Source organism: Pocillopora verrucosa, chromosome 4 (assembly GCF_036669915.1).
Source record: "Pocillopora verrucosa isolate sample1 chromosome 4, ASM3666991v2, whole genome shotgun sequence".
Classification (NCBI taxonomy): domain Eukaryota; kingdom Metazoa; phylum Cnidaria; class Anthozoa; order Scleractinia; family Pocilloporidae; genus Pocillopora; species Pocillopora verrucosa.
In genome coordinates, this window is record NC_089315.1 from 5312951 (window position 1) to 5318983 (window position 6033).

The window sequence follows — 6033 nt, forward strand, 5'->3', positions numbered from 1 at the left end:
GCTTGCACGTAGCTCTTTTAGGGGCGATACCTTGGGTACGCCCCTTCTTTTCCGAATTTTCTGTTTATTCTGCCGATATGTAGCAGTCTTCAAGGAATGAAAACTCTTTTATCATTTATTGCCTACAGCCTTCAATATTATATTCTCTCTTATGTTTGCGCATAGCAAACAACAAATAATACCTTGGTTGTGCCAATAAGTTAAATTATGAGAAATGATGTAACACAAAGAGAGCTATTTTTTACTCTGAAAGTACATTAAACACGAAAGTTTTCTACGAAAATTGTATCTGTGAATTTTAACTACAACTTTGGTATAGTTAATTCCACTCTAAATATTCCTCATCTTTGTACACCTTTTGCTGTTCATTTCGAGAAAGTACGCATTCATTTGCGTCAAGGGGCGAACAACTGCGTGGAAATACAATCCTAAGAGACAAAAAACCATCATTTGCACGTAAATCAGATTCATTAACGATTTTTGAATTTTAATCAGCATTCAATAACAATTTTAGGCATTCTTAGGCGTCATTCGTCAAACAAAAGAGAAAAATATACTTTCATTTGCGCTAAGATTCAAGTCATTTACACCATCTTGAGAGTCAATAGAGACAATACATAATCAATATAGTGCGTAAAACCATTCATTAACATTTTTATTACACTGTTTGCAAGTCAATAGCATTCCTGGACGGCATTGGTATGAATCGTCATGCTTTTACACTAACTAACGAATCACGCTAAACTACGCAGAGCGGAGTTCGTATACTAAGTAGATACCTTCGCGATGTTTACGCTTTACAAAATGACTTTCTACCTTAAATTTCTTATTCTTACGGCCAAGGTAGAGCGAAACAAAAACAAGATTGACAACAAAAAAATTATAATAAAATTACTAACAGAATTGAAATCATACTTGAAAATGTTATTCACCAGCTTAGGGCGGTCCGCACTGAGAAAAACTGTGCCCTCTATCTTGGTTCTGAGAGCTTACTCGTTTTACGTCTTCGGAGCCGAGAAATGTCAAGAGATAATGATCACGCCGTTCAACCTTCCTCTTTCCTCTTCACTTGCTCTCTTTGTCCGAATTGAAAGTCCCTATAAATGCAACGTTTAATACTTTTCGAAGAACTTAATTATTCATCTCAGTATCTTTCATCAGAAGAGTTTATGAGTTCCTGTGTCAAAGAACAGGTAAACACCCCTTAAATGAAAACTTTATTTATCGTCCATGATGTTGCTCCGACGACCGAGCGCGCCGCTCGCCTAATCTAGTGCGGACCCTTTTTTCGTGTTATTATACACCATTTTAAATCGTTATGTGGATTACTGCTGCAGCTTTGGGTGCAGTACTCCCGGTTCTGCTCCTGCACTTTCGGTGCAGCACTCCCGTTCCCGGTTACCGGTTACCGGTCACCCATTGCACATTACCCATTGCCCATTCCTGATGTTAGTTACATTCAGATGCATGGGTGTTCGCATGGGTCCGAATACTTTGCACTCCAGGAGCTACAGTGTCTCAGCTAACATTGTAATTCTCGGTAAGTAAAGTACATAAGCGTATTGTATAAGTATTAGCAGCTTGCCAATACTTACGTATGGCCAGTCCTTTGCGTATATCGAAACGTATCATATTGATCTCAATTGGGCTACCCTCCCAGGCAATAAATAAAGACCGGTTCCTTTGTCTATTTTTTAGTGTTTATTTGTTTATTTTGCCATTTTGCAATTTTAATACAGCGTATAAATAAAGGGAACTTCATATAAATGGATATAATGTGACTGAAAATTCAACACGTGGCGAGGAAACCCGTAGAGAAACCAAGAGGCTTAAGTAAGTTACACGCTCCTGTTATTTTATAAAGTAAGATGACAGTTATACGAAGTAATTTAGGTACAAAATATTCTAGGTTAAAAAGGAAAGAACATACACTTACACGAAACAACAACAATAGCAGACACGGAAACAAAAATATTCTCAAGCAGCTTGAGAAAAGTAAGAGAAAAGGAAGATCGAAGGGAGACAACTTAGGAGAAATATTCGCAATTTAGACTTAAGAGGGAAAGGGCCCCAGCATTTTGGATTTCTATATTGAAAAATTTAGGACCTTGGGAACATAACACAAGTTGTCTAACATTTGTTCTACGAAGGAGTATGTAATAGGAATTGCATCGCCTGGTGTAATAGAAATGAATGCTACTCGACAACAATAATAACATTTTATAGAATCAGGAAGACGGCCTGTCTTGAACGAAAACATAATCTTTCCTATTTGAAATAGATATTTGTTGTATAGATTAAGAATTTTAACTAGTTGAATATAGGTTCATTATGAGCGTTAAGGGTAAAAAACTTTCCTTATTGTGTCTTAAACAAAACCAAGAGACTATAAATTTTATTATTTCTAAACAAAACCGAATTTGATGTAAGGGTGATTTCTGAATATGCGCAGTTCACTAGACGCAATATTGGTTTGATCATAGCCTTTTACAGCAGTCCCTAATTTTCTGGGTTGCTGTCAGCTTCCTATTTTCTTAATGGCGAGTCTTAAATTACTTGCCAGAGGGTTTCTCCCCTCCCGCTAGCTAGTTTCCAATTTTTTTAGAGACAGAGGAATATAATTCGTTACATGCATTGTCTGTTATTCTCTCTTTTAATTTAATTTTATGTTCCTCCATTTTAACCATTTACCTTTTTTTCCAAGGTGATTTTGATCAGATGGCTGGGACGATACCTGTGGTCTTGCATGACGTATTCCTCATCTTGGCTGTCTCTGTCGTGCTGCTTTTATCTCTGTAGAATCATCGTTAGTTTCTAGCAACGAAGTCAGACATTTCGGCAGAGTGACGCGAAATAAAGCGACAAGAAACAACAAAAACTTGAAAGCTGCCTTCCTTTTCCCTTGGTCTTCTCGTTAGTTTATATTTCAGTAAACCTAAAAACAGATTAAATTACAGCGGAACCACAACAGCCCGCCTAAAGCCATAGACAATGATGTCATTTATTCTTTTTTCGGAAAAAAAAATCAACAGAAATTACCTTAGAAAGTTAATCGCTTCATGTGAGACATAGGGCTTTGCTGCAACGTCCGGTACATAATATTTTCTTTGTAGCGAACAGAAACTCTACATCGGAAAGAGCAATCGGGAACTGTACTGAGCAAGTTTTTTCTTGAAATCGCTTGAGTCTTAGCGCAGAAGGCGTGGTGCTTTCAAAGGATATTAACAAAGCCCTGAAACATTAATATAAGAATAGTTTCCTTTTCTATCTTTAACCAAAAATGAAAGGGAATGAAAGAATCTAAGCGAGATTCTCGCTGCTAAACACGCACCCACCTCCTGCTCGAGACACCTATTACAAAGTTGGGGAATATTTCGGAGTGGAACCTCTTAGCTATACCAAAGTTAAAGTTAAAATTTACAGATACAATTTTCGTAGAATCCTTTTCTTTCATAGTAGAAATTAGATCTCTTTGTGTTACATCATTTATCATTATTATAACCAATTGGCACAACTTAAGTATTATTTGTGGCAATGCGCAAGATAGAAGCCAATTTCGTGACGACCTCAAGAGTGGTAAAAATGTCATTTTCTTTGTTCAGAAGTTCGCAAGCGCCACAATACCAGGATAATTTCTTTCGGAAACTTACTGTTAGTTTGCAGCACAGAATTCGAAATGACTGGGACTTTCGGAACTCACTCCAGCAGCTTAGCAGAAATAATTATTTGAAGCCGACATCTTTGTTTTAGGCCCGGTTCAGACGCCGTACCTCAGCTGCGCCGAATTGAATTCAACGATAGGCGGACCAAAATTAGTTAATTCTAGATGAATTGATTCAAACACCGAACTATATTCGGCCGAAATTAATTAATCGAAGAAAATTAATATTTGATCATTGGTTTAGCATACAATTGTAAAAGTGGCGGACGTCATGGATTCCGGCAGCAATCTGCGAGCAAAAGCTTTTCTTTTGCTGGAAAACAGTGCAAAAAGAAAAAGAAGAAGAAGATGAAAGCAAACCGTCGTAATGGCGACGCTTTTACCAACGACCCATCCATGGTAATCTTCGTCTTCTTCAAAAATTGAACAGTTATTGCAAATTGGGATGCTACATTTCAAGCAAGTATATTTGGTTGTGCCCCAACACGAACAACACATGTCACCATCGTCTAGTATGGCCCGCCAAGCCGTCATTTTTCTCCTGTAAACCACTTCTTTGCGCATGCTCTCGGGTAAAAAAAAAACATGAAAAATACACTAAAATAATTATGCATTTGGCTCGGCTCAATTGACGTATGGCGTCTGAATCAAAGTCGGCCAACAGCCGTTCTTCCCGGCTGAACCAGGCAGGATTAATTGACTGAGCCAATCTAAAGTACAGCTTCTGAACTGGGCCTTAGGGTTATGTAGAAGCGCATTACGTGGATCATAGTCAGATGTTATTCTACGCAGTATAACTGATAAAGTTATTGTCTTTATATATTGTTTTTGAATTAACCAGTACCGTGACGTAGAATATGTTTTAAGGGAAATAATGGATTTGATCAAAGTATTAGAAGGATTTGCTGCACTGATGTGCATGCCATCTGCCATGAAACTTTAAAATTTAAGTATATTTTGATAAACAGTGAATTGAAATTGACGACTAGGCCCTTAGCGAATAAATAGATAAAGTCAACATAGAACTATTCTTTCTGTTTGTTTCATATTTTGGTGCTCTTCACTTGAATGATTTTAATTAAAAGTCTTGTGACCTGTATATAGAAGCTTTTATTTTCCATTACGTGCACAAAGAAAATAACTTATTTTTTCTGTTATTAAATTAACAAAACATTGGTTGAGCACTAATCCTCTAAATTCTGTCGTCATTGGCCCGCTGCGTTTTTCAAGAATATCAATGTTATTGTAAGTGGTGAACAATTGGACTTATTTCACTTGAAAAGGCTTAGGCCTTGCTTACGTATTTGCCTTACTGAGCCCAGCAAGCGACAAGCTTTGTCGCCAAGAAATGAGATCTTAACCTTGAGCGTTTTGCAGGTGGAAGGTTCATTTATAACCGCAATGTCTTGGAACAGGACAAGTTACATAAAATACCCAGAATATAAACAAACAGCGAGCATGCCAAGAGATGAACTGGACGCTGTTGTTGCAAGACTTAGTGCGCCAAAACCAGCCGACACGAAAAAAGCTAATGAGGCGAATGAAAGGTCGTTAAGCAAGGAGCAAATCATTGAAATGCTTGAGAGGCTCGCAAATACTGAAAAGAACCGAGAAAAGACGCCTGAGAGACAGCGAATCGGAGCTGCAAAAGTCATGGGGATTGTGAATACCTATGCTTGGATAGACGGAAGACTGCTAAAGAGTCGTATCACAAGAGCTGATGGCAATTGGTATTGAGTGAATGAAAAAAAGTGCTCCATGGATTTGAGTGGGTGCACCAAAATTTGCCTGCCGCTGAGAGTTCAGTACAAGTAATTTTGTGAGAATCATCGTAATTTTTTTTCATTAACAATAGCTGTTAAGTAGCTGTGGTGTGCTTTACGATTGCGTGAAACGATAACCATGACAATACAGACATGCCTCCAGGCAAATGGTCGAAAATTTTCAGTAGTACCTTTTTCAGTTGTATTTTTCGATTTGATATAGTTTCTGTTGGCAAGGCAATGTTTAACCCTTTAACTCCTATGAGTGACCAAGACAGAATTTCTCCTTACAATATCAATACAATATCAAGGAGAAAAGTGACGAGAATGAAGAAAAATATAAGTTAGGGGATTATAAGTTGATCCAACACCAATTTCTCCAAACTAACATCACAAGAACTGTATGGCAGACAGTTAGAAGAATTACCGGTGAGATCTTGGGAGTTAAACGGTTAAATAAGACTCCATTACCTACTGAGTTTGCATCAAACGTTCACTGAAAGAATAAACAAGAATTACAAAGAATATCAAAATGAATTGTTGGTCGTTGATTTCCAAGAAGTTGTATTAATAACTTAGTGTTTCCACGAATTAATTGAAAACCAATTC